A 27,979-nucleotide genomic window follows, 5' to 3' on the forward strand; every position below is an offset into this window, starting at 1 on the left:
GTTAAGTACAGTTAATCTTCAGCTCCAGGGTCAGTTTGTTCCCATTTCTCTGTGGCCCGTTCTCTGAATTGTGGCAGCTCATGGCCTGGGTACAATCTGGTCATCATGTAGTTAACTTCTCCACCTGGGGTTTCAGCATCTATAAGACAGCTCACAGGATACGGCTCAGAATCTTACCTATGGCCCTTGAGAAAGAATTAAAGGTCCTTGACGATGCTTAATGACAGTGCTACTATTGTTTAGTCTCCTCTGACTGTTTTCCTTTGTTCCAGCATTTCTCATTTCTCTGATTAAACTTACTTTTTGACGGAAACTTTCCACAGACAAAAGGCAGGCGAAGGACAGGGTTGGGGTGGGGGAAGGCAAGGACGACAGGGACCTGCTCTGTTTCAAGCACAGACGTACGTTCAAGGATAGATGAAAACAAGCGAATGAACTCAGCAATTACAAATCCAGCCTGTTTTCCAAGAGCATGACCTCTCGTAGTTCCGGTATGGGAGGCACAGCCTGTCTAGTGACATCTCTCTAACTGTCATGGGATCCCATCTGTGGACACGTAGCATAGCCATGTGTTCTCTGAACAAGGACTTGCAAGAATGGCTACAGACGGGTTTTACCAAGAATTTTATTTTTAATTAAAAATTTTTGTTTTTTATACTTGCTATTTATCTATCCTAATATTTGGCAGGGGCTGGTCTGGCACAAGGGATCTTTTAGCTGCAGCATGTGGGATCTAGTTCTCTGCAGGGAGTGAACTTGGGTTCCCTGCATTGTCAGCACAGACTCTTAGCCACTGGCCCACCAGGGAAGTCCCTACTGTGTCCTTTAATCACTGAAATTGACCTTCCTGGGAAGAGGTGGGACTAAAACAAGAGGAGAAGGTTCTACAAAGCATTGATTAATCCATTAATCCAAAAAATAATCAAATTTTAAGGGAAAATTTAGCATGTCTTCTGCCTCCTTCCTGTCTATAGAAAACCTTTGGACTCCCAGGTGTCTCTGAGTTCCAGAGTACATTTAACCAGAGAAGTGAGAACATGTAGAAAGAAAGGAAGAAGACAAAACAATAACCTAGCCATTAAACCGGAGAAGGCAATGGCACCCCACTCCAGTACTCTTGCCTGGAAAATCCCATAGACAGAGAAGCCTGGTGGTCTGCAGTCCATGGGGTCGCTAAGAGTTGGACACGACTGAGCGACTTCACTTTCACTTTTCACTTTCATGTATTGGAGAAGGAAATGGCAACCCACTCCAGTGTTCTTGCCTAGAGAATCCCAGGGATGGGGGAGCCTGTTGGGCTGCCGTCTATGGGGTTGCACAGAGTCGGACATGACTGAAGCGACTTAGCAGCAGCAGCAGCAGCCATTAAACAAAATCAAGGACCTATGTTCCTCCTCAAGGGCTGTAGATAATGTTCTGAGCCGTGAACTGTGAGCTGTCTTATACACGCTGAGACCCCCACCAGGTGGAGTAGTTGACTGCAGGCTGCCTACAAGCACACAGACTCCAGACCCGTTAGAAGCAGAAGGTGATGATGCTGACTCCTGATGACCTCACCGCCAGCCAATCAGGAGAAGGTCCCTGAGCAGATCACCCACGCCATAATCCCCTCCTTCACCTTGTCTTTAAACTTCCCATGAAAGCCTTCAGGGAGTGTGAGCCTTTTAAGCACAGTCTGCCCTGGACTCCTTGCTCAGCACTGGCAACACACGCTTCCTTTCCTTCACAACGTGGGGTCAGTGGGTGGGCTTCACCGTGCTGGGGTCAGAATCTCAAGTGGGAGTCCAAAACTGCACACCAAGGGTCATCAGCCACTCAGCAGAACATGGAGCACAGCTGCCCCAAGGCGCCTGACCTCATATGAATGCAACAAGAGCAGACAAAGGACCACAGGTAAATCAGGGCAACACCCTCAACTCAGATGTTGGGAATCTCAGAGGAACAAGGCACGCTCCAGGAAAAGGGGAGAGAGAGGATCTCTGGGTACACATGATCCTGACTCGTGCAGAAAGGTGAGACCCACACAACCCCAGACCCTGCACCTGAGGTCACAGTTGGACACTCTTGAAGGTGACCTCACCCCCAGACCCTGTAGCTGGGGTTGCATGTCCACAGTCTCCAGGGTGACCCCCCTCCCCAGACCCTGATACTGGGGTCACATGTCCACAGTCTCCAGGGTGACCCCCTCCCCAGACCCTGAAACTTGGGTCACATGTCCACAGTCTCCAGGGTGACCCCCTCCCCAGACCCTGAAACTGGGCACATGTCCATAGTCTCCAGAGTGATCCCTCTCCCCAGACCCTGAAACTGGGGTCATATGTCCACAATCTTTAGGATGACCCCCTCTCCAGACCCTGTACCTGGGGTCACACGTTCACAGTCTCTAGGGTGATCCCCTTCCCAGACACTGAACCTGAGGTCACATGTCCACAGGTATCCACACGAATGGACCTTAAAAGATCATTTCTACGAGAAGTCAGTCAGGCATAGGAAGACAATAGTGTGTGATGTACCTTCTAGGCAAAATATCAATAGACATACAAAATATCAAATTTATGAGCCCAAAGAGACCCTGAGATTTCAAATACAAACAAAGGGTTCCAAGAAAAAGAAAAAAAAGAAAAGAGTGCGAAGGGTCTGAACATGAATTAGGAGATCTGAACTAACATAGACATAGAAACATGTATGTGTAATCAATAATCTCCAAGGATTATCCTCTTGCTTTCTCCCTTCCTTCCTTCCTTTCCCATATACATGGGAATCTGTTCCTCTAACCTATACACAGGAATCTGTATCTCTAGGAGAGGATCCACAGACATTATCTCCTATCTCCCTTCTTTGTATACATAGGAAACTGTATCTGAGATACATAATCCACCAGGACCTGATGCTCACAACTCTGTTTGACTTTCTATGGCAAAAAATCAAAAAAAGAATAGACGTATCTCATAGATATGTTGTACCTGAATCAGGCGGTTATACGCTACGACAACCAGAACACTGCAAATCAACTATGCTGAACATAGCATCGGCATGACATTAAAGAGAAGGAAAGAGAAGCAGTGCCTCCTTTATTCCCCCTGACCTCCCTGATGGGCTGCTACCCCATCTCTGGAGCCTAAGCAGGCTTAGGTCCCACTGCTGGACTGGGGTGAGTTTGACACAGCCTGGCAGGGTGCCCTTCACTGAACTCTTTTTATTTTTTTTAAACATAAATTGATTTATTTTAATTGGAGGTTAATTACTTTACAATATTGTACTGGTTTTGCCATACATCAACATGCATCTGCCACGGGTGTACACGTGTTCCCCATCCTGAACCCCCCTCCCTCCTCCCTCCCCGTATCATCCCTCTGGGTCGTCCCAGTGCACCAGTCCCAAGCAACCAGTGTCATGCATCGAACTTGGACTGGCAATTCGTTTCATATATGATATTATACATGTTTCAATGCCATTCTCCCAAATCATCCCACCCTCTCCCTCTCCCACAGAGTCCAAAAGACTGTTCTATACATCTGTGTCTCTTTTGCTGTCTCACACACAGGGTTATCGTTACCATCTTTCTAAATTCCATATATATGTGTTAGTATACTGTATTGGTGTTTTTCTTTTTGGCTTACTTCACTCTGTATAATAGGTTCCAGTTTCATCCATCTCATTAGAACTGATTCAAATATATTCTTTTTAATTGCTGAGTAATACTCCATTGTGTATATGTACCACAGCTTTCTTATCCATTCATCTGCTGATGGACATCTAGGTTGCTTCCATGTCCTGGTTATTATAAACAGTGCTGTGATGAACACTGGGGTACACGTGTCTCCTTCAATTCTGGTTTCCTCGGTGTGTATGCCCAGCAGTGGGATTGCTGGGTCATAAGGCAGTTCTATTTGCAGTTTTTTAAGGAATCTCCACACTGTTCTCCATAGTGGCTGTACTAGTTTGCATTCCCACCAACAGTGTAAGAGGGTTCCCTTTTCTCCACACCCTCTCCAGCATTTATTGCTTGTAGACTTTTGGATCGCAGCCATTCTGACTGGCGTAAAATGGTACCTCATTGTGGTTTTGATTTACATTTCTCTGATAATGAATGATGTTGAGCATCTGTTCATGTGTTTGTTAGCCATCTGTATGTCTTCTTTGGAGAAATGTCTGTTTAGGTCTTTGGCCTATTTTTTGATTGGGTCGTTTATTTTTCTGGAATTGAGCTGCAGGAGTTGCTTGTTTATTTTTGAGATTAGTTGTTTGTCAGTTGCTTCATTTGCTATTATTTTCTCCCATTCTGAAGGGTGTAACATGTACTGCCTACTATGCTGTGTCTCAGAACAGACTCTCCAGCAGGATCCAGGCCTCCAGGGACTTGGGAGCAAGTATTACAAACCCTGCATGTGCCCTGGTGCCGGGCATTCCAGCTCAAGCCTCCTTTCTGGAGTGCAGCCTCTTAGGCACCCAAGCACACTCTGCAGGGTGCTGTCGACCTGGTAGTAATTAGTCGGGGTGTGTGTGTGTGTGTGTGTGTGTGTGATGCTTCACGGGGGAAAAGTTGTGAAAAAACAAGCCCTTAGGTGTTTGCTCAGGTACAATTCATTCTAATCCACAGCCCAGGACGCTGACTTTCCCAGGAATCAGAGATGGGTTTTAAAAAGCGCAGTCGCCTGTAAACACTTCCTGTAACTACAACTTGACCAAAAAGGCTGACCAGCACCTCTAATTCACAAGGCCTGGGGTTTCTGTTAATGACAGCTGCCCTCAGGAAATCTCCCAGGGTGGGGATTGCAGAAATAAATTCCAAACACAACAGAGTTTCAAGAAGCCAATTGCCACAGTAAATTTTCCTCACACCCTTTAATGTAAAGGAAACAAACAAACAAAAAAAAGCAAACCTCCACCACAGTAGTAGATGCACAGGCATCCCTAATTGCTGCAGGAATACCGATCAAAACAACAATGGGAAGTCAAATCCCACCAATCAGACTGGCCATCTTCACAAGTCTACAAACAATAAATGCAGGAAAGAGCCAGCAGGTGAGGTAACCCCACATGTTCAGTCCACTAGAGAGCACGGCCTCCACATGTCAAAAAAAAAAAACAAAAACACCTCTCAAGAGAGCCAATCCTAGGATCAGATATCCCTGCACCCAGGTTGGTATCCCGAGAAAGTAATCATTCAATAAAAACACATGCACCCCAATATTCCCTGCAGTTCTACTTGCAACAGCCAAAACAGAGCCTGCAAAATGCCCACAGACAGATTAAAAGTTAAAGAAGATGTGTTACATATAGACAATGTACCATTACTCAGCAGTGAAAAAGCACCACTGAAATTATGAATTATGCCACTGGTCGCTAGGAGGATGGACCTTGAAGACTCATACACTAAGTGAAATCAGCCAGACTGAGGAAGAAAATAGCCTTTGATGTCCTTTGTAGGAAAAATTTAAAAAGAGATAAAAGGAACTAACTCACAACTCAAAAAGAGACTGAGAATTCAAACACAGAGGGTTCCAGGAAACGGCAGGGATGAATTCAGAGACAGGGACTTACATATACACAGGAATCAGTACGTGTCATAGATGCTCAAGAAGGACCTGGTGTTCAGCAAGTGGAACTTTGCTTGAGTTTCTGCAATAATCTCTATGGCAAAAGAATCCAAAAAGGAACAGATAAATGCTGTATATATGTGTGTGTGTGTGTGTGTGTGTGTGATAACTGAATCAGGTGGTTGTACACTATTGGCAAGCGCAAAACTGCAAATTGACTGTACTTTGACGTAGCTTTAGCATGACATTAAGGAAAAAAAAAAATCAATGCCTAATTTATTCCCTGCAACCTCCCTGATTTGGGCTGCCATCCCATCCCTTTTTAACACCTGCCTTTTTAACAGAGCAGGCCTCAAACTCAGCACCTTTTGTGGGTAACAGATATAGATAATCTAGCTTTGTTTTTCAGAAAAGGCAATGGCACCCCACTCCAGTACTCTTGCCTGGAAAATCCCATGGATGGTGGAGCCTGGTGGGCTGCAGTCCATGGGGTTGCTAAGAGTCGGACACAACTGAGCGACTTCACTTTCACTTTTCACTTTCATGCATTGGAGAAGGAAATGGCAACCCACTCCAGTATTCTTGCCTGGAGAATCCCAGGGACGGGGGAGCCTGGTGGGCTGCCGTCTATGGGGTCGCACAGAGTCGGACACAACTGAAGTGACTTAGCAGCAGCAGTAGCAGCAGCTTTGTTTTTGCTCTTTTTTTATTCTCTTTAATTTATGGCAGGTGAGAGGATTTTCCATTTAGAGAAGCAAAGAACTGTTTCTAAATCCATTTTTAAGGGGGAAATATGAGCCAGTTTAAAGAAACATATAAAGTGGTAGATTGTCCAAGTGGTTCCCAAACACGGCAAAACTTGGGAAGTGGCACAGGGTCCCTGCTCACTTCCCTTAGTTTAGAGTTGTTGTTTAGAGAAAGCTGCCAGCCAGGGACTACCTCCTCACAGATAGGAGGAGCCAAGTGAGAGAATAAGGATGGAAGTGACATCCAGCACTTCCAACCCCGGCCAACACAGACTCCATGCGATACCTAGGCTCTCATCACCTGGGTCAGGTGGCTGCCTGGCCCACGCCCTGGGCAGCTCTGGAAGTGGAGACTTGAGAGATGTCAGAGCTTTTCTTTGCCTGCATCCCGGAATAGCAATCAAGCCTTATGTGATTGAAAAGTAAATTCACGTCATAATAAGACACTGAGATTTCAGAGTTCTTCTGCACAGCCCCTAGCATTATTGAAATGAGTTGGGGAAACAGAGCTTTAGACCAGGATTTAGGGACTTGAGAACAGCTAGATTTTTCAAGACCAGCTTTCTGTTGAGGATGATATTTACCAAACCAAGTCCTGCCTGTTTTCCTTCCTTCCTTTCTTTTTTCTCCCTCTCTTTCTTTCTTTCTCTTTCATTCATTCGTTCTTTCTTATTTTCTCTTGTCTCTCCCTGCCCCACTCTCTTCCTCTCTCTTCTTTCCTCCCTTCCTTTTTTCGTTTATTTCTTTCTTTACTGTTTCCAGTGAAACTCTGTGAGTTTCAAAGACTTAGAGCTCATCAAAGATCCATCTCAGTTCAGTTCAGTTGCTCAGTCATGTTTGACTCTTTGCGACCCCATGGACTGCAGCAGGCCAGGCCTCCCTGTCCATCACCAATTCCTGGAGCCTACTCAAACTCATGTCGATTGAGTCAGTGATGCCATTCAACCATCTCATCCTCTGTCATCCCCTTCTCCTCCTGCCTCCAAATCTTTCCCAGCATTAGGGTCTTTTCCAATGAGTTGGTTCTTCACATCAGGTGGCCAAAGTATTGAAGTTTCAGCTTCAGCATCAGTCCTTCCAATGAATATTCAGGACTGATTTCCTTTAGGATTGACTGGTTTAATCTCCTTGCAGTCCAAGGACTCTCAAGAGCCTTCTCTAACACCACAGTTCAAAAGTATCAATTCTTTGGCGCTCAGCTTTCTTTATAGTCCAACTCTCACATCCATACATGCCTACTGGAAAAACCATAGCTTTGACTAGATGGACCTTTGTTGGCAAAGTAATGTCTCTGCTTTTTAATATGCTGTCTAGGTTGGTCATAGCTTATCTTCAAAGGAGCAAGCATTTTTTAATTTCATGGCTGCAGTCACCATCTGCAGTGATTTTGGAGCCCAGGAAAATAAAGTCTCTCACTATTTCCATTGTTTCTCCATCTGTTTGCCATGGAGTGATGGGACCGGATGTCATGATCTTAGTTTTCTGAATGTTGAGCTTTAAGCCAAGTTTTTCACTCTCCTCTTTCACTTTCATCAAGAGGCTCTTTAGTTCTTCTTCACTTTTCTGTCATAAGGGTGGTGTGTCTGCATATGTGAGATTATTGATATTTCTCCCGGCAATCTTGATTTCAGCTTGTGCTTCTTCCAGCAGAGATTTTCTAGATTTCTTTCCTTCCTTCTTTCCTTTCTTCTTCTTCTTCCTTCTTTCTTTTGTTTATTTCTTTCTTATTTTGTTATTTTAGCAACAGAATAATGTTTTCAGATAAAGGCATTCAAAGGTCCCCAATATGCAGGGCATAGAGGGGAGAGCAGAAGTGCCATTTAACTCAAGCTGAAGCCTCAAATTTCACATTTGACATTATCACCCCTAGGGTTTACACACAGAGCCTTGGCAAATATGTGTGTGTGCTAAAAATAGCAATTTGTTGCAAAACAACAGCAACAATTTGTTACATGTAAACAATGAAAATATGCCAACATTTTTGTATAATTGTCCACATTTATAATGCCTGGGAACACGTCTGAGTATTTTATACACAGGACTGTAGCCTGCCAGACTTCTCTGGCCAAGGAATTCTCCAGGTCAGAATACTGGAGTGGGTACCCTGTTCCCTTCTCCAGGGGATCTTCCTAACCCAGGGATCGAACCCAGGTCTTCAGCATTGCAGGCAGATTCTTTTACATCTGAGCCACCAGGGAAGCCCAAGAATACTGGGGTGGGGAGCCTTTCTCTTCTCCAGGGTATCTTCCAGACCCAGGAATCAACCCGGGGTCTCCTGCATTGCAGGTGGATTCTTGACCAGCTGAGCTACCAGGGAAGCGCTTATACATAGCATAAGACAACTATGGAGATGCCAGCCTGTGAATTTGTTCTAACTCTTGTGCATTTCCACAGGCAGATCTAGGTGACATCTGTACTGAATCTGATCTTACAGATGGCCTCGTAGGTTAACTCTTGCAGGCTAATCCATGGGGTCTGTACTAAATCTCCTCAGTCATGTCAGACTCTCTGTGACCCGATGGACTGTAGCCCACCAGACTCCTCAGTCCCTGGGATTCTCCAGGCAAGAATACTGCAGTGAGTTGCCATTTCCTTCTCCAGGGGATCCTCCTGACCTAGGGATAGAATCCGCGTCTCTTCTAAGTCTCTTGCATTGGCAGGCAGGTTCCTTACCACTGCGTTCCCTGTTAACTGCCAAAGTACGAACTTGAGCGCTAGCGGCACCCTCTAGTGGCCCGCAAGCGCCCGAGTCTGAATTTCTCTACACAGACCAATATTTGGTCAGACTTCAAAACTGCCTCCCAATACAATATTGTAAAGTAATTAGCCTCCAATTAAAATAAATAAATTTAAATTAAAAAAACTGCCTCCCTCGTCACCTAAGGGAGTCTCATGAAGCGGTGATGCCATCTCACCACCTTGGTAATCGATTATCACTCAGCCAAATCTCCGTGGTCTTCCAAGGATGCCGTCAGCACTTCCTGCCAAACTACCATTCCTTGGATGCACCATGATGCTCCAGGTTCCTATGTGATGGTCACAGCAGCCCCTATGCTCCAACATTCTCCAGTGGCCTGAGGTCCCGTTAAGAAAGAAGATCAATGTTATTTGAGGGCCCACTATGTGCCAGGCAGGTGCCACATGGCTGGATCATCACCATAGCAGGGTGTTGTCATCGCCAAGTTGACAGAGGAGCAGTGAGATCACAAAACAAAGGGAAACAATGATAAAACAATTCGACCTCAGCTGCCTCCCTGGATCTTTCTTCCCAATCATTTCAAGATGATTTGTTAAGGGAAAGGGAAGGAAAACAATATATACAGAGCCCACTCGGGCACCAAGCACCAGTACCAAACACTTACACATACTTCTGACATTAATTCCTCATGACCACCCACCTGATCAGGTATCTACCCTCCTTCATTTATCTCTCCATCCACTCACTTATCACAGCTATCCATTTCACACCTACCGTGTCCCAAGGATTGTGTTATATACTAGGTCTTCTAAGAAATATGGGACTTTCCAGGTGGCTCAGTGAGTAAAGAATCCACTCACAATGCAGGAAACACAGGAGATGGGGGTTCGATCCCTGGGTTGGGAAGATCCCCTGGAGGAGGGTAAGGCAACCCACTCTAGTTTTCTTGGCTGGAGAATCCCATAGACAGAGGAGCCTGGTGGGCTACGGTCCACAGAGTCGGACACAATTGAAGTGACTGAGCATGTACACACGCACTTCTAAGACATGTAAGTCCAAGTGAAGACCTGGTTTCTGGGTTTGAGGTCTTGTCAGTGCAGGGCACACCATGCACTCAAATATTGATTGTGTGAAGCCCGATCACCACATGGAAGTGGACTTGCTAAGTCAGAAGCAGAGAGCCTGGCGCAGGGACCAAGGTAAGCAACACCCTGCAGCTATCAGGAAGGTGCAAATAGTACCCAGAGATATTCTTGAGACTCCTTGTCGTTTGCCAAGCAGGATGCTACCTGCACTGGGCTCTTTAATCGTCACAACCTACCCTAGGGAGGTTGCTGTTATGATTCCCCCATTTTACAGGAGCTTGAAGAATGGAGAGGTAAAATGATTTTCTCAGGGATATTTGGCTTGTCTATGGGGAAGCCAAAATTCTAATTCAAGTCTCATTGGCTGTAGAGCTATGCCTTTTAACTCGTGGACTTGCACCTCAGCCAGTGGAGGGAGGTGGTCCTGGAAGCCTTGAGGCCTATAGAATTTTAACCCTAATCTGAATACATTTGGAGAATTGTTAAGGATTGAGGATAAGGAAATGCTATCAGACAATTTGATGAAAATGGATTGGAGAGGCAGACTGAAGAGAGGAAGCCAATGGGAAGCAGGCTACCATGGTTCAGAGAATGGACAAGGAGACCACACTGTTGCTGTTGCTGTTGCTAAGTCGCTTCAGTCGTGTCTGACTCTGTGCAACCCCATAGACGGCAGCCCACCAGGCTCCTCTGTCCATGGGATTTTCCAGGCAAGAGTACTGGAGTGGGGTGCCATTGCCTTCTCCAAGACCACACTCAGTTCAGTTCAGTTGCTCAGTCATGTCCGACTCTTTGCGACCCCATGAATCGCAGTACGCCAGGCCTCCCTGTCCATCACCAACTCCCAGAGTTCACTCAGTTCATCATCGAGTCAGTGATGCCATCCAGCCATCTCATCCTCTGCCATCTCCTTCTCCTCCTGCCCCCAATCCCTCCCAGCATCAGAGTCTTTTCCAATGAGTCAACTCTTTGCATGAGGTGGCCAAAGTACTGGAGTTTCAGCTTTAGCATCATTCCTTCCAAAGAAATCCCAGGGCTGATCTCCTTCAGAATGGACTGGTTGGATCTCCTTGCAGTCCAAGGAACTCTCAAGAGTCTTCTCCAACACCACAGTTCAAAAGCATCAATTCTTCAGCGCTCAGCCTTCTTCACAGTCCAACTCTCACATCCATACATGACCAAAGGAAAAACCATAGCCTTGACTAGACAGACCTTTGTTGGCAAAGTAACGTCTCTGCTTTTGAATATGCTGTCTAGGTTGGTAATAACTTTCCTCCCAAGGACCTGTCAAACTAGAGAAGCTGATGAGATGCAGGAGTGGGCAGACTGGGCAGGCTACTGGGTGTGTGAGTTCAGAATATAGAGAATAAGACGTGAAAGTCGTTCACTTATGTCCAACTCTTTGTGACTCCATAGACTGTAGCCTGCTGGGCTCCTCTGTCCATGGAATTCTCCAGGCCAGAATGCTGGAGTGGGTAGCCGTTCACTTCTCCAGGGGATCTTCCCAACCCAGGGATTAAACCCAGGTCTCACACATTGCAGGCGGATTCCTTACCATCTGAGCCACCAGGGAAGCCCAAGAATATTGGAGTGGGTAGCCTATCCTTTCTCCAGGGGATCTTCCTGACCCAGGAATCGAACCTGCATTGCAATGGAATTCTTCACCAGCTGAGCTACAAGCAAAGCTGGTGATAAAGATGGGGAGTTGTCAGAATGTAAATTCAAGCTAAGATGGTGGGGAGGAGGACTCTGGGAGAACCAAGATGAGGGCTGGGCAGCAGGGCAGGGAGGGGGCTCTGAAGAGGGCACCAAGGTGCAGCCTGCCTGCCAGAGGCATAGGGTCCTGCAGAGCCGAGGGACCCACGCTGCAGAAGGAGGGGGTGGGGAGCCAGCAGTCGAGACAGGCCAGGACACTTCAGGACAGAGTGTGTCCCTTCTCCTCTCTGACCCTGACTTGAAGTTCGAGAGGTCAGAATTTGGGGAAGTTGCATTCTGTTCCCAGCAACTCAACCACCATGAATTTCAAAATCTCTCTTCATCTGGAACTGCAGAAAATGATTTGCAGTCCTCAGACGGTTAGAAGGGTGCTGGGTTTTGCCAAGTCACATTATTTGACAGAAATGGGCCGTGAAATGCCTGCTAATTGCTACAAGATTTAACAGGGAATGAGGAGCCTGAGAATGGGAGGTGCTGTGTCGGACTTTCATGTGGGGAGCCGGGAACCAGGTGATAAGGAGGCATAATGGGCCCGCTTCTCCCAGCTCCAAATTACCAGGATCATTTTATCCTGCTGAAAGAGGGATGAGGCTTTCAAAAATGGGCAATTACGACATTTTTTCAATTGTTGCCGAGAAAGTTAAACCCCAATTATCCCAGCTATTTTGAAGGGGTTTTCGAAAGGCACTCAGGCCATTGTTGAGCTCATCGTCTCCTCGGGCTCCAGGGAGAGCTTATTTGCTGTCATAATCCTGGTTGATCCTTCTAGCTGTACCCGACAAGTCTTTGCAGAGTTCTTCCCACAAGTTCTGTTCCTGCCCTGCACTTGGACCGTGGGGCCCTTGAATCAATCAAAGGAAACTGTTTCCGAATAAGCTGCAGTGTGCCTCGGCTGAGTCTATAAAGATATTGGAAGGGTCTGTATTCCTCCCATGCATCCCCTCATTCTCTCGGCAAGTCCTCCCTTGGACTCATGTCATTCCCGGGAATTCCCCACTGTTAGGTGCAACTGGTCCAAGGTCTACACCCTCTGGAAATGGATCCCTGAACTCCTCGCCCAGTCTCATCTTCTCCCTCTCCCATCTCGTGCTCATTCATTCACTTGACACACGCTAACTGAGCAGGTTACAGGTGCCGGGCACTGCAACAGGAGCTGGAGGAGCCCTTTGTCAGGTAGGAAAGTTGGTCTGGGAGGCAGGGTGTCTGAAAATCACTGTGGAGGCTTTGTTGAGTGAAGATAGAGGCATTTGGGACATAAGGAGACTTCTCTCCGCTCCAGGGGCTCAGATGAGGAAGGCTGGAGGTCGGGGGCACACGGCGACACCTAGGCTGAGTTGGAGGAAGCAGACACATGCTGGAGACATATTTGGTGGGCAGAATCTACAGGACATGACGTTCCAGGTGGGTTTGGAGGGATAAGGAGGATGCTCAGGCTTCAAGCTTGGACTATGGGGAGGAAGGTGATGTCATTGCTAACAGAAGAACCACGGAGAAGAAATGGATTTGATGGGCAAGAAGACGAGCTCCTCTGGGGACTCACTGATCCCACAAAGACTAAACCATCAGGAAGAAGGTCCAGTGTGTGGGAGTCTGGAGCCCATTGAGGGATCCAGGCTGGAAAGAGGGAGACATGGGAGGGGTCAACTCAGAGATGGGCATCAGAGCCTGAAGGTGGGCAAGAGTATGTGGGAGAGAGATGGAGAGCTCTGGGAAGACCAGCAGTTAAGCGAGAAAATGTAGGCAGGCCAGACTGCAGAGGAAAAGCAAGCTCACTGCTAAGCGATGGGCACCCAAAGTTCACACCTATGCTTTCTCCACTGGGACAGGCAAATAGCAGTGCTGAGAAGGACTCAGTTAGCCTTGTCAAATGGTAAAATCATGGTGAGATTTTAGAGGAAAGTAACACTAACTCCCACAATGCTTCTTCTTCTTTCCTGTGTCATAATGTGGCTGTTTCCCATCGCCTATTTCTGGGAGGTCGTCTCTAATTCCTAGGAATTTCCCAGGTAATAGGCATGCCTTTCTTATCCCTCGTTGGTGGGGGGAGGGGTTCAGACCACACCTGAATTTGTGCTGATGAAGTGACTGGTGGTGAGCCCTAGACAGTTGAGGCTAATGAGATGCCTCCTCAGGATGGACCAGCCACCCCTGAAAGACCAGTATTGCCATTAGAGGGTTGGGGTTTAAGCCAGAGTTCAGCCTGGCCTTTGGGGAGGAGAGGGAAGCTGGAGGTTAAGCGGGCTTCCCTGGTTGGCCATACTCTGAGTATGTTGTGCATTGATGTGCTTGGGAGGGTAAAGCCTCCTGAATCCACTGGAAGAGGACCTGGAAGCTTCCTGTTAGCGCCCCCTCCAAAGCCCCCAACCTTGCTCTCTGTGTCTCTCCCTTTGGCTGATTCTGATTTATAACCTTTACAATAAACCTGTGGTAAGAAATACAGTGCTTTGTGAGTTCAGTGAGTCTTTGTAGTGAATGATCAAATGTGAAGGAGTAGCGGGGGGCCCCATGTGTAGCCAACAGGCCAGAAGTGGAGGTGAGCTGGGGACCCCAAAACTGCTGGCTGGTGTCTGAAGGGAGGACAACTTTGTAGAGGATTATATCTTAAAAAAAATTTTTTTTTGGAATTAATTTACAATGTTCTGTTAGTTTCAGAGGTATAACACAGTGACTCAGTTATACATATACATATATTCATTCTTTTTCAGATTCTTTTCCCATATATGTTATTACAGAATATTAAGTATGTTTCTCTGTGTTATGCAGTAGGACCTTCTTGATTATCTTTATATATAGTAGTGTGTATATATTAATCCCAAACCTCTAATATATGTCCCCCAAGCTTTCCCCTTTGGTAACCGTAATTTTGTTTTCAAAACAAACTGTGAATCTGTTTCTGTTTTATAAGTAAGTTCATTTACATATTTTTAAAATTAAATCCCACATGAGTGATATCATATGATATTTGTCTTCTCTGACTGACTTCATTTAGTATGATAATCTCTAGGTCCATCCATGTTGTTGCAAATTACATTCTTTCTTTCTTTTTATGGCTAAGTATGGCAAGCCACTCCAGCACTCTTGCCTAGAAAATCCCATGGATGGAGGAGCCTGGTGGGCTACAGTCCATGGGGTCACCACGAGTCGGTCTCGACTGGGCGACTTCACTTTCACGCAATGGAGAAGGAAATGGCAACCCACTCCAGTGTTCTTGCCTGGAGAATCCCAGGGACGGGGGAGCCTGGTGGGCTGCCGTCTATGGGGTCGCACAGAGTCGGACACGACTGAAGCGACTTAGCAGCAGCAGCAGCAGTATTCCATTATAAATATGTACTACATCTTCTTTATCCATTCCTCTATTGAAGGACATTTGGGTGGCTTCCATGTCCTGGCTGTTGTAAATAGTGCTCCAGTGAACACTGGGTTGCGTGTATCTTTTCAAACCATGTTTTCCTCTGGATATATGCCCAGGAGTGGGATTGCTGGATCATATGATAACTCTCTTCTTAGCTTTTTAAGGAACCTCTGTACTGTTCTCCATAGTCAGTTTGGTTCAGTTCAGTTCAGTCACTCAGTCGTGTCCAACTCTTTGTGACCCCATGGACTGTAGCATGCCAGGCCTCCCTGTCCATCACCAACTCCTGGAGTTTACTCAAACTCATGTCCATTGAGTCAGTGATGCCATCCAACCATCTTCTCCTGCCTCCGATCTTTCTCAGCATCAGGGCCTTTTCAAATGAGTCAGCTCTTTGCATCAGACTGCCAAAGTATTGGAGCTTCAGCTTCAGCATCAGTCCTTCCAATGAATATTCAGGACTGATTTCCTTTAGGATGGACTGGTTGGATCTCCTTGCAGTCCAAGGGACTCTCAAGAGTCTTCTCCAACACCACAGTTCAAAAGCATCAATTCTTCGGTGCTCAGCTTTCTTTATAGTCCAACACACATCCGTACATGACTGCTGGAAAAACCATAGCTTTGACTAGGTGAACCTTTGTTGGCAAAGTAATGTCTCTGCTTTTTAATATGCTGTCTAGGTTTGTCATAATTTTTTTTCCAAGGAACAAATGTCTTTTAATTTCATGGCTGCAGTCACCATCTGCAGTGATTTTGGTTCTCCATAGTGGGTGTACCAATTTACATTCCCACCAATAGTATAGGAGGGTTCCCTTTTCTCCACACCCTCTCCAGAATGTATTGCTTGTAGACTTTTTGATGATGGCCCTTCTGACCAGTGTGAGATGGTACCCTTCACATGCACTGTGACTTTTATCTATGGCATTTGGCCCAGCTTCAGGTAGTTGGTGCCAGAAGTCACTGCACCCTCATTCTCAAAAGTTATGGGGAAGAAAATGTTATAGGGCTCCAAGTATAGACACCAGCATCAGCAAGTCCTTCCTTTGTACTAAGCACCTCACATGAAGTGCTGAGTTCATCCTGGACACAAGGGAAGTGCTAAGTATTATTATCCACCTGTTACAGATGAGGAAATGGAGTCCCAGAGTTATCAATCCTCCTCAAGGTCATGTCCCTAGGAAGTGGGGGAGCCAGAATTAAACCCAAGCAAGCAAATCCAATGATTTTAACCACTCAAAGAACTTTTCCCCCAACAAGATGTTTGTATTCACATTTGATCTGGTAGGTCTACCAAGAATAGTGGAAATGAGTCCATTTATCAGCTAACTTATAAAACAATACTTCTTGAATATCCTGCATGGCAAACACTGTGAGATCATCAGTGAATAAAACAATAATCCATGACTTATATATGACATATGACATATATGACACAATCTTATATATGAAATAATCTATGACATATAATGGAATATGTGTGTGTGTGTGTGTGCATGAACATGGAGAGGGTATTGGTTTATATTCTGAATGATATGGGGAGCATAGTTTGGAGCAGAGGAGAGTGAAGTGGTCTAATGTATGTAGTAAAAGGATCACTCTGGCTGCTGTGTGGAGAACAGTCTTGTGGAAACAAGGGTAGAATCAAGGAGACATGTTAGGAAACTAATCAAGTCACTGACATAAGAGACGATGATGGCTTGCACAAGGAGAACAATGGAAGTGGCCGGATTCTGGGGAAATGTCCAGGGTAGACCAGCAAGATTAGCCGGCAGATTGTGCTGGGATATGACTGGGAGGGACCAGAACGATTTAGCAGCAGCAGCAGCAGCAATCCTCAAGAATTAGACATTCAGTTGAACATCACCTCTTCAGAGAGGACATCCCTTGATCACTTTATCTTAATTCCACCCCCTGTTTTTCTTCCTCCTCCCATCAGCCTGCTCTCTGTTTTTTTCATATCACATCTCACAATTTACTGATACACACCCATTTCTTTACTGAAAAGTGTAGACTTTGGTCTGGAGCTACGTGGGCAAAAGTCCAACTCCTGACCCCACTAGATATGTCATCTCAGAGCGGTCAGTGTGCCTCTCTGCAAATTAGGGTAATAACTTTGCCTACATCATCTGGTTGTGATGAGGATCTAATAAGACAAGCCAAGGACACACTTAGGGCAGCCTCTAGAGCCATATGTAATTGTTCAACAAATGTTAGCCATTGTACTGTGCTTTGGAAAGTTCTACTAGTAGACTTTAAGCTCCATGAGGGCAGGCACTCAGTACTTGTTGAATGAATACATTCATGTACATTCATGTACAAAATTGCACTGACTCAAACTAGTTCCAAAAAATGGACTGTAGTTGATGTAAGTGGGCTGTCCTTTGCCTTTTCCCAACTGCATCTATTTAGAATTATGGTCTACTGTTTGAGCAGGCATCCTAATTCTCTTGGGAAAGTTGGGGCTTTTGCATTCGGTCATGAATCAACAATGCGCCATTTGACACTGGAGAGCATTTCCCTGAAGTCTTGAGCCTCTTACGTCTTGTCTTATTTTGAGTGTCATTATCTGTGACACACTTTCATGGTAAAACAACCACTATAAAAAGTTTTGCCAAGCTCATTGTGCAGAAATGGTCAGTGATTCACATCTGAGTTGTAGTCTTGATCAGATTAGCTTTTCCAGGAACAACAGTATGTATTTAGTCATTTGGACTCAAGACATCACAGTTGCAAAACATAAGGGATCAGTTGGCAAAACTGCCTTATTTGACAGATGAAATGACAGAGGGGAAGCAATTTGCCCATCATGAGTTAGGATAGAACCAGGACTCTCCCCAGGTTCAGAGACTCAGAGTGAAAAGGAACAAGATAATATGACCCAAAGGAATAAAGCTGCCTCTGCTTCTCATTGCCAAGAAGGGGAATTAGATTTACCCATGCTCATGTTTTTTCATTAATTTAAAATTCCACAAGTATTGCGTGAATACTGCTTTCCTCAAAATATTTAAACTTAGGGATAAATTTGCTGTCCCCTCTGATCACTACACTTAAACATTCTCCCCTCTAAGTTCCCCCAAAGGTATCTGCTGTCATCAGTCTGATGTGTCTCTTTCCAATAATTCCTCTGAATTATTACAAACAGGGGGATGAGTATCCATAAAAATAAATTAACATTGTTCAGTGAGACATTTTTGTGTAAATAGCACCATGCTCCCTGCATTATTCTGCAAGTTGGTTTTTCCACAGCCGAGTCTGACACTGACTCCTTTCTGTGTGACTGCATGTGAATCTATCTCATTCTTTCTGACTGACATATTGTAGTCAATATGGTGTGTGCTCCCGTGTAACCATCCATTGCCCTAGTGGAATGCCTATCAGAATCTCCTGGAGAATCTAAATGTCATTCTACATCCCTCCTATTACAAGTTCTGTCACCATAAAAATCCTCATACTGTCTCTTGGCACACACGTGGGAGGGCTCCTCTAAGAGGACCCTGCCGACAGCTGCTGGTCAGAGTGTGTGCGTGGTTTTAGCTGTCAAGGGGTTCTCAGGAGGAGCTGTCTGAATACGCCCTCCACCCGCAGTTTACAGAAGCACCCCTTTCGCCACAGTCTCACCAGCACTCCATAGTGTCAGACTCATACTGGATGGGAACAAGTGCTGTCTTGCTTTATACATTCCCAGCAGTCGTGGAGCCACACACTCCACTGTGATGCTCCTACATATCTCCTTATATGTCCATTGCTAGTTAATACCCTTTGTCCGTTTTTCTATCAGCCTGTTTGAATTTTCTCCCAACCCTATGTAAAAAGCAATGAGGACACTTAGGCCTTGCTGAAATTTGAATGAATCATAGCTCAGATCTTAGCCTGCGTGAGAGAATGATTTGAAATGTTGATTTTAAAGGGTGGGGTGGTGAGGCTTGTTAGGGAAACGTGGATGACAGGCAGACCCAAAATGAAAGAGGTCCCGAGGAAACTGTCCAGGGAGTGGAGGGAGTGGAGGTTTTGAGTCAAGCCTGCAAATCCCTTTGCTGGTAACCAAATGCTGGTGCTGAGGCCACACAGAACAGGAGCGCACCTGGCGGATGGAGGTCCTGGCCCACAAACTCAATGAAAAATACCTCCTTAATAATTTTATATTGATTACATATTGAAATGATAATGTGTGGGATATAGCAGGTAAAATAGAGTATATTACTAAAATTAACATTACCTCCTTCTTTTTACTTATTTAATGCACCTATGTGAAAATCTGAAATTTATATATGTGGTTCCCATTATACGTATGTCAGATGGCGCTGGTTTAGGATATGGGGACAATTAAGTTTCCAGTCCTAGTATTGCAATAAAAAATGCCACGTGTCCTCAATGCCATGTGCGGCATCCATGCCATGCATGCCACTTTCCACCCAGCCCCAACTGACTTTAGAGGGATGATACAGAGAGAAGTCAACCACATGCATTTCTTTAGCTGGAAACTCAAATATTTATCCGGGTGACACAGTCAAGCGCCTCACTCTGCCTCTCGTATGTCATAGACTATGCCCACAGAGGGCTGAAATGTTATCTCATCCAAAGGCCACCAAAAATCAGTTTCTATAGGAACTAGAGACAGGGTCTTTTTACCCAAGACATCCCTGGTTCTCAGGACATTCGTTTATCAGACTTTACATGAAAGGAGCTGAAGGCGCCCCCTCTTTCATTATCACAGCCTCTGTTATTCCTCATGCTGGGTCTCACTAAGTTTTCATCACTCACATTTTTGCATTTTTTTTTTTTTATCAAACACAGCATTGTTTTGGACTCCACCATTTTATCAATTAAGATTCTTACAAGGAACAGAAAAAAATAGCTTGAAACGCTTAAAGGAAAGAAAGAAGAGAAGGGATATTTATTGTTTCTGGGATTATTTTTCCAGAGCTGAAATGTATCTTCACACAGTTCCAGAGACCAGAAGTCCAAAACCATGGTGGCAAAAGGCATATTACTTCCTTGTCTCTTCCAGCTCCTGGTGGCTCCAGGCACTCCTTGACTTGTGGGGGCATCCCTCCAATCTCTCCCTTCATATTAAATGGTCTTCTTCCTGGCCTGTGTCTCTGTATGTCCTTTTGTCTCTTATAAGAACTCTCAATGGATTTAGGATCCATCCGCATGCCATACGAGCTCATCTTCATCTTTACCTCAATTACATCTGCAAAAACCCTCTTTGTAAACCAGTTTCCGGTTGGACATGCATTTTGGGCAGAGGCACTTATTCCACCCACCATAGTTACAGAGCGAGCAGCAGGCAGGAAACCCCTTCTGTTCCCGTGTACTCAGCCGGTTCCCTTGCATTCCTGTGAGGGCATTCCTGTCCCTCACAGGCTCCACATGGTAGCTAGACGGGGACAGCAACCCCAGACTTACCTCTTTTCTGGTTCAAGTTCAACAGCAGAGAGAATTTTCTTGGAAGACAAAGAGAAAAATCACAGAGAGGGAGAGATCCATAAAAGCCCACAAGCGTGGGATTGGATGGGATGAAAGGTGCTTATTGACTGTACTCAGGCCTGAGCACAAGCTTGCCCTGGGAGCACCACTGTTCCCAGACAGGAGTGATGCCCAAAGTAAAGTGGGGGGTGGGAGGGACCAGAGAAGGGGTGCTTGCTGAGGTAGCAAACCTGTAACCTTCACCACCACCAGAGGGAATCACAAATCCTCTTGATCCCTTCTTTGTGGCTTTAATCCCACATTATATGAGCATCTGCTAAGCACCAGGCCCTCAGCAGGGACTCAGTTCAGTTCAGTTCAGTAGCTCAGTCGTGTCCGACTCTTTTTGAACCCATGGACTGCAGCACGCCAGGCTTCTCTGTCCATCACCAACTCCTGGAGTTTACTCAAACTCGTGTCCATTGAGTCGGTGATGCCGTCCAACCATCTCATCCTCTGTCATCCCCTTCTCCTTCCGCCTTCAATCTTTCCCAGCATCAGGGCCTTTTCCAATGAGTCAATTCTTCGCATCAGGTGACCAAAGTATTGGAGTTTCAGCTTCAACATCAGCCTTTCCAATGAATATTCAGAACTGATTTCCTTTAGGATGGATTGGTTGGATCTCCTTGCTGTCCAAGGGACTCTGCAGAGTCTTATCCAACACCACAGTTCAAAAGCATCAGTTCTTCGGTGCTCAGCTTTCTTTATAGTCCAACTCTCACATCCATACATGCCTACTGGAAAAACTACAGCTTTGACTAGACAGACGTTTGTGGGCAAAGCAATGTCTCTGCTTTTTAATATGCTGTCTAGGTTGGTCATAACTTTTCTTCCAAGGAGCAAGTGTCTTTTAATTTCATGGCTGCAGTCACCATCTGCATAGATTTTGGACCCCCCCCCAAAATAAAGTCTGTCACTGTTTCCTCTGTTTCCCCATCTATTTCCCACGAAGTGATGGGACCAGATGGCATAATCTTAGTTTTCTGAATGTTGAGTTTTAAGCCAACTTTTTCACTCTCCTCTTTCACTTTCATCAAGAGGCTCTTTAGTTCTTTGCTTTCTGCCATAAGGATGGTGTCCTCTGGCTACCTGAGGTTATTGACATTTCTCCTGGCAATCTTGATTCCAGCTTGTGCTTCATCCAGCCCAGCGTTTCTCATGATGTACTCTGCATAGAAGTTAAATAAGCAGGGTGGCAATATACAGCCTTGACATACTCCTTTCCCAATTTGGAACCAGTCTGTTGTTCCATGTTCAGTTCTAACTGTTGCTTCTTGACCTGCACGCAGATTTCTCAGGAGGCAGGTACGGTGGTCTGGTATACACATCTCTTTAAGAATTTTCCACAGTTTGTTGTGATCCACACAGTCAAAGGCTTTGGCATAGTCAATAAAGCAGAAATAGATGTTTTTCTGGAACTCTCTTGCTTTTTCGATGATTCAACTACAGGTGTTCGGTTCACTTCAGTTGCTCAGTCGTGTCCGACTCTTTGTGACCCCATGAATTGCAGCACACCAGGCCTCCCTGTCCATCACCAACTCCCGGAGTTCACTCAGACTCACGTCCATCGAGTCAGTGATGCCATCCAGCTATTTCATCCTCTGTCATTCCCTTCTCCTCCTGCCCCCAATCCCTCCCAGCATCAGAGTCTTTTCCAATGAGTCAACTCTTCGCATGAGGTGGCCAAAGTACTAGAGTTTCAGCTTTAGCATCATTTCTTCCAAAGAAATCCCAGGGCTGATCTCCTTCAGAATGGACTGGTTGGATCTCCTTGCAGTCCAAGGGACTCTCAAGAGTCTTCTCCAACACCACAGTTCAAAAGCATCAATTCTTCGGTGCTCAGCCTTCTTCACAGTCCAACTCTCACATCCATACATGACCACAGGAAAAACCATAGCCTTGACTAGATGAACCTTTGTTGGCAAAGTAATGTCTCTGCTTTTGAATATGCTATCTAGGTTGGTCATAACTTTCCTTCCAAGGAGTAAGCGTTTTTTAATTTCATGGCTGCAATCACCATCTGCAGTGATTTTGGAGCCCCCCAAAATAAAGTCTGGCACTGTTTCCACTGTTTCCCCATCTATTTCCCATGAAGTGATGGGACTGGATGCCATGATCTTCGTTTTTCTGAATGTTGAGCTTTAAGCCAACTTTTTCACTCTCCACTTTCACTTTCGTCAAGAGGCTTTTTAGTTCCTCTTCATTTTCTATCATAAGGGTGCTGTCATCTGCATATCTGAGGTTATTGATATTTCTCCAGGCAATATTGATTCCAGCTTGTGTTTCTTCCAGCCCAGCGTTTCTCATGATGTACACTGCATAGAAGTTAAATAAGCAGGGTGACGATATACAGCCTTGACCAACTTCTTTTCCTATTTGGAACCAGTCTGTTGTTCCATGTCCAGTTCCAACTGTTGCTTCCTGACCTGCATACAGATTTCTCAAGAGGCAGGTCAGGTGGTCTGGTATTCCCATCTCTTTCAGAATTTTCCACAGTTTATTGTTATCCACACAGTCAGAGGCTTTGGCATAGTCAATAAAGCAGAAATAGATGTTTTTCTGGAACTCTCTTGCTTTTTCCATGATCCAGCGGATGTTGGCAATTTGATCTGTTTCCTCTGCCTTTTCTAAAACCAGCTTGAACATCAGGAAGTTCTACAGGTGTTAGAAACATGAAAACCAATGTGACAAGGGGTGCTGCCCCCGAGGAGTCCCTCAGTGCAGTCTTGTCACCAGTGTCTGTGTGATGTCATTAGTGAAACAGTAAAAGAAAGTAGGAGGCCATACGGGACCCAAGGGGAAGGAAAGAAAACTCTTTCTGGGGTGGAGGTCACGGAAGGCAGTGGAAGTCAGGAAGCGTCCTGATTGCAGCAGTGGGCCCAGCGAGCCGGGAGTCGTGGGGACAGGATTATAGGCAAGGCTGTGTCCTGATGGCTCTGGCGCTTTGCAGAGACCCCCTCTGGAGGAGTCTACAGGGAGGGACTCGGGCAGGGACACCAGTGAGGAGGTAGTTAGAGAGGAACACAGTGAGGCTTCACTTGAGGCAGTATGCTGCTGCTGCTGCTAAGTCAGCTTCAGTCGACTCTGTGTGACCCCATAGACGGCAGCGCACCAGGCTCCTCTGTCCCTGGGATTCTCCAGGCAAGAACACTGGAGTGGGGTGCCATTGCCTTCTCCAATGCATGCAGGCATGCTACGTCGCTTCAGTAGTGTCTGACTCTGTGCGACCCCATGGACAGCAGCCTACCAGACTCCTCTGTCCCTGGGGTTCTCCAGGCAAGAACACTGGAGTGGGGTGCCATTGCCTTCTCCTGAGACAGAATAGTAAATGCAAATAAGATAGAGAAGCGTTGCGGATCTTGTTGGAGAAGACATCTCAGGGCTTTGTGATTGATTAGATGTAGGAGTGGAGAGAGGGACAGGAAGGAATGAAGGGTGGGGACAGTCTTCAGATTGAGACACTTGGGTCTGAGCCAGGGAACGGGGCAGGGCTGAGTGGCTTTAGGCTGATGATGGAAAGCTGCTTTTGAATAGACAGAGTTCAAGGTGCCTGGGGAGCATCCTGGTAGGGATTGTCCAGCAGGTGGAATCACTAGAAAATTGGCTATGGATGCAAGAATTGAGGACGTCTAGGTGTTAGCAGGGCTTCCCTGGTGGTCCAGAGATAAAGAATCTGCCTGCAATACAGAACACCTGGGTTTGATCCCTGGGTCGGGAAGATCCCCTGGAGGAGGAAATGGCTACCCATTCCAGTATTCTTGCCTGGAGAATCCCATGGACAAGGAGCCTGGAGGGCTCCATAGGGTCGCACAGAGTCGGACACGCCTGAAGCGACTAAGCAGCAGCAGCAGGTGTCAGCTAGAGGCAGAGTGCGGAAGGAAGGGCAAAGGTGGGGATCAGACAAGGCAAGCCCTGTGGGATGCCAGGACCTCACAGCCAGATGGGGTGAGCAGAAATGGCTGAAACAGAGACCCCATGGAGGGTGCAGTCTATAGTGTGGCTGAGCCGCTTGGGAAGAGGCCTGGAAGAACCACCGTGGGTATTTCCCTTACTCATCCCACACAGTGGGCCTCACAGACAGACCCAGAACTCGAAGCTTTGCTTCCCCTCTTCCTCTGCCCACCTTACTCTCTGTTACTTGCGGCTACCTCCGTTCAATCAGATAAAGAAAGCAGGGAAGCCAACACACCTGCTCGGGTGATGGGAGACAAGGCACCCAGCGTGGGGCTGCCTGACAGTGAGCGGGTTAAAGGCCAAGGCTGAGAGAGAGAGCCTGGCATCTTGGCCTGGAGGGCTGCTTGGAAGCATGTAGATTCGGCTGCCCTGAGCCGTGATCCACGCAGGTGGTTGCAGGTGGGTCCCTGGCTCTGCGTGATTGATGTGGTCCCGTGTCCACTGGCCCCCAGTCGCAGAGACTCCCCTGTGTTTCTTTTTCTTTTTTTTTTAAAATTAAACGTATTTATTTTAATTAGAGGCTAATTACTTTACAATATTGTATTGGTTTTGTGCCGGGAGCCGGCATATTGCATATTGAGTGCATATTGCATATTGCATATTGAGTGCAACACTTTCCACAGCATCATCTTTCAGGATCTGGAATAGCTCAACTGGAATTCTATCACTGCCGGGAGCCAGCGTGAGGAACTCTGCCCGTGGCAAACGTCATGAGGAAGGAGGCTCGGCATACGCAAAGGGGGGATCGAGCCTCAGGAGTCCCCCATCTACCCCCAAAACCAGAGTCTGCTACTTTCTGCTTTGTGCTTTCACCTACACCTCTGACTTTACGGGGGGCTGTCCCCCACTACCTCTCTCTGAAAAAAGAGTTAGCTTACAGCTCCAGTTAATAATTCCTGGGTGTGACAGTGTTTAACCTACAAACTCCTTTGGAAATCCTCTAGCCTGCCTGAATAGGTTTTTCCGGCCACATGAGATTGTTCAGAGCCTCCCAACTGTGAGAGGCAGGAGATGTTCTAAACTGTCTAAACACAGATTCTTTTGAGTAGTTAAAAGATTGATTAGAAATTGTATTGGTGAAGGGATTTTCACTTGTTGGGCCAATGTTTGCTGCTAAGTTTCCATATCCCTTACCTGCTGTGTCCCTGGCAGTGTATTGATTAATATAATTGGTGTAAGTAGTAGCTTTAATGTTTGTAACCTGGGACCCTTGAGTTAATTCTTTTTCTTGTTATAGCCCACCACACCTTTGCCCTGTAGGAATGCAACTTTATCTAATGCTTTTGGAGGGTGGCTCCTGACCAATCACCTTTAGAGAAAAATAAGTTTTCTGAAGAAAAGGTCTTAAAATGTTAACAGGCCTCCGGGCCAGAAGATGATGCAAATCACCTAAGCTTTTGCATATGATAAGTTTGCAGGAAGAAAGCCTGGCTTGCTGCCTGACTCTACCCCTTCCCCCATTATCCTCTATGCATAACTTAAGGTATAAAAACTACTTTGGAAAATAAAGTGCAGGCCTTGTTCACCGAAACTTGGTCTCACCATGTCGTTCTTTCTCTTACCTTCTGGCTGAATTATTCAGCCTCTTTTCTCCACTGAATTTCCTCACTGAGCTATCCTCATTCTATTACTCTTTATATCCTTAATTAACGTTTAATTAAGCAGTTGTTTCCTGATCTTCGCCTACGCCGTCTCTCCTTCGAATACCCTGGATCAGCCGGGGCTGGTCCCCGGCAGTTTTGCCATACATCAACATGAATCCACCACGGGTGTACACGTGTTCCCAATCCTAAAAGACATACAGGTGGCTAACAAACACATGAAAAGATGCTCAACATCACTCACTATCAGAGAAATGCAAATCAAAACCACAATGAGGTACCATTTCATGCCAGTCAGAATGGCTGTGATCTAAAAGTCTACAAGCAATAAATGCTGGAGAGAATGTGGAGAAAAGGGAACCCTCTTACACTGTTGGTGGGAATGCAAACTAGTATAGCCACTATGGAGAACAGTGTGGAGATTCCTTAAAAAACTGGAAATAGAACTGCCATACAACCCAGCAATCCCACTGCTGGGCATATACTCCCCTGTGTTTCTTTAGCTGGCCAGCCAAGACCCTGCCAGGCTTCCACCGACGCTGCCAAGGGTCTGCGAGAGGGAGAGACAAACTGCTCCCCTCCATCCCCAGGCTCTTCTCCTGAGGGGCCCTGGCCAGCTGCCCATACTTCAGTGGGCCCCCTGCAGCTCTGCCCCCTCCTAACGTCCCCTCTGGGTGCCAAGGCCAAGCTAGACTCCAGCCCACAGAGGGCCACGCATCCCACTCACCTCAACTGGCATTTGGACCCAAATATACTTTGTTTCTGATTTTTTTGAAAAGTTTTCTTCAAATACAGAATATGGGAAAATATAAAGAGTAAGATGAGGAAATTTGATCATTCATTTAAAACCACCTCCCAGGTAGATGAATCTGGAGCCTATTATACAGACTGAAGTAAGCTAGAAAGAAAAACGCAATACAGTATACTAATGCATATATATGGAATTTAGAAAGATGGTAATGATAACCCTGTATGCAAAACAGCAAAAGAAACACAGATGTATAGAACAGTCTTTTGGACTCTGTGGGAGAGGGCAAGTGTGGGATGATTTGGGAGAATAGCATTGAAACATGTATATTATCATATGTGAAACAAATCACCAGTACAGGTTCGATGCATGAGACAGGATGCTCAGGGCTGGTGCACTGGGATGACTCAGACGGATGGGATGGGGAGGGAGGTGGATGGGGAACACATGTACACCCATGCCTGATTCATGTCAATGTATGGCAAAACCAATACAATATTGTAAAGTAATTAGCCTCCAATTAAAATAAATGAAGTTATATTAAAAAAATAAAATACAATAAGAAAAAGAAAGAAAACACAAAAGAAAAATTATGTAGTAAAATAAAATACAGTAGAATATTTTTACATAATCGTCAATTGGAAGAGCCTTCCTTAGCAAGACTCCAACCCCCAAATTCAAAAGATTTACAGGTCTGATTACAAAACAATTTTAAATTCCTGTGCAATAAGAGAAACATAAAGTTAAAAGACAAGTAACAGAGTAGGAAGGACGTTTTTCTATTATGTAAGGAGAGGATTAATACTTAATATATATGAAGGGTCCCTACAAATCAGTGAGAAAAAAACAAATAACACATCAGAAAACAGTAAAGAATTGTCTGTTGTCAACAGACAACTCATAGAAAAAACTGCAAATATTAAACAGATGAAAAATATTTCATATTGCTAATATTGGAGAAACAACAAATTAAAAAAATAAATAAAGCCACCTCCCAGAAATAACTGATTACAAGGAAAAAAAATTCATGCTACTTTTAAAATGGGGGAATTTTACTGAAAGGAAGGAGA

This window comes from Bos grunniens, chromosome 20 (assembly GCF_055505025.1).
Source record: "Bos grunniens cultivar Pamir isolate PY7600 chromosome 20, Bosgru_T2T1.0, whole genome shotgun sequence".
Taxonomy (NCBI): domain Eukaryota; kingdom Metazoa; phylum Chordata; class Mammalia; order Artiodactyla; family Bovidae; genus Bos; species Bos grunniens.